The following is a 2,201-nucleotide window of genomic DNA, read 5'->3' on the forward strand; positions in this document are numbered from 1 at the left end:
GGGCATTGTTCGTTTCCTTTCTTTGTTTTATTTTAGTGTTATGAGGCCCAACTCGGGGCATTGTTCGTTTCTCAATTTGTTTGAATGTAGTTTCACGAGGCCCAACTCAGGACATTATTCGTCTCCTTTTTATTGATTGAAATGTGTATTCCAATAAGAAAACACCGGTATAATCTTTGTATCATGATTGTCATTATCTTTGTAAACGGTTTGTTTGTTTGTTTATTTTGTTTGAAATAATAAACCCTTTAGTGTACTGATTTATCTTTATCGAAGAGTGGGCCTCAATGTATACACATAATATGTGCATGTTCCTTGTGTTGACGGGTCGGTATTCACGAGACGGCGAGTATTAATGTTTCAAAAATTATTTTTGTTATAATATAGTTAAGAAGGGTTTTGTATCAGAACCGTTCTGTCTTTGTTTAGTTTGTTCTGTTTCGAAGCTGTTAAATTTATCTTTGTTAATTACTTTTTAGGAGGTCGGTAAAGCAAACTTTTACAGTATAATGCAACAAGGCAACAAAAAAACAACGTTATATTGCATAAAAGAAACAGGCCAATGTACAAAGTTAATGTCTGATCGTGCCTATAATATTATGTAGAACACGCATTACTTCAATGAGAACGTTCACTGAGGACCTTCACTGAGACAACTCGCGAGCATTAACTTTCTGTAGCTGTAAAATTCAATCATTTTGTTTTGATGACAATCAGAGATGAAGACCATGCTAAGAACAAGTTTTGCTCTTTCTCTAGTTATCTCCATTCTGGTGATGTTCATGGGGCGTGTGGAATCCCAAAATAAAAAACTTAAACCAAGTAAGTCCTTATAGATAGAATGCGGTTGACGACATATATGACTAGTTATCTCAAAATTATATAATGTCAAAGTAAACCGGTTACTTTAACTTTAATTTTAAACTAAGATTATAAAATTTTACTCTAAATGAATTCTTAATTGAGAAGAATGTGTATTGTTTCTTTCAAAATAGTTAAAAACTTGACTTCTTAATTTTGAACATATTTTCGTAATTATGATATGATACCAGATTGACTCAATGGTTCACATATTATTCCATTTTGTTTGGCTTTTTCTTTTCTTCTTTTGTCAGTCGGAGAGCCAATTCTTTGGAATATTTCAGAAATTTTAATCTTATATTAAATTTTATTGTGTATTGTTCGATATGACGAATAATTGATAAATCGATTACTGAGATAAGTATAGATTTTATTTAGTTATGATTTTGTCTTTTATATTTAAATCTGACATGTTTTCATAAATATTCATTGTCTTGGGGCAGCGTGCTCAGCGGCATGGTCTTTGCGTCGTACCCGAAAGGTACCGAGTTCGACCACCAGCCGCTGGGCTGTGTGGCCTTGAGCAAGTCACCTCACCTTTGCTAAATTTGCGGTGCTGCACTGCGGCTGACGCTTGGGTTATTCCAGTCTTCCCTTGGAATAGACCCTAGAGACAAATTTCCCCTATGGGACGAATAAAGGGAATTTAATTTATTTATTTTATTATTGGAAGCAATAAAATGCCAAATTGTTGTGTTCATAGCGTAAATTCAGATATTCTATTTTGTGTATTTTTGGTCCCTCAAGTAATCTTACTTTTCTCAATTGAATACATTAAGATATCCCATTGAGTGAATTTACCCCATTATACTTGAATCTACCGGTATTTTAAGACATAAAATGACATAATTTCCGGCATTCTTTACGGCATATTTTGGGATAATATTTAACAATGTGTAGCATCATTTGGCATAGTTTTGAGTTTCAAATAGCATATTCCCATCAGCTCTTGTTAACATGATGTAGGCATATAAAGAGCATTTAAATTTTCTTTTAGTGAAAGAAAGTTGCAAATTTTTTAATGTTTATGCTATTTTTGGCATTTTTGGACGGCAAATGTTGGCAAATTTTAGGGTTGTCATTTGCAAATATTTTCAGGGATATTTAAATCTTAGTTAAAACAATTCATTGTTACTCCATCATTGTATTGTTCATTGTTTGTTTGTTTTTTAATTTTAAAAAACCCCAGATTTTTACTAATTTTGAATAGTGATCACATTCGCTATCCTGAATTCTGTTCACGTTGGCTATTCTGAATTCTGATCACGTTGGCTATTCTGAATTTTGATCACGTTGGCTATTCTGAATTATGATCATGTTGGCTATTCTGAATTCTGATC

Source organism: Berghia stephanieae, chromosome 11, assembly GCF_034508935.2.
Source record: "Berghia stephanieae isolate SIO BIC M18660-M18661 chromosome 11, UCSD_Bste_1.3, whole genome shotgun sequence".
Classification (NCBI taxonomy): Eukaryota; Metazoa; Mollusca; class Gastropoda; order Nudibranchia; family Aeolidiidae; genus Berghia; species Berghia stephanieae.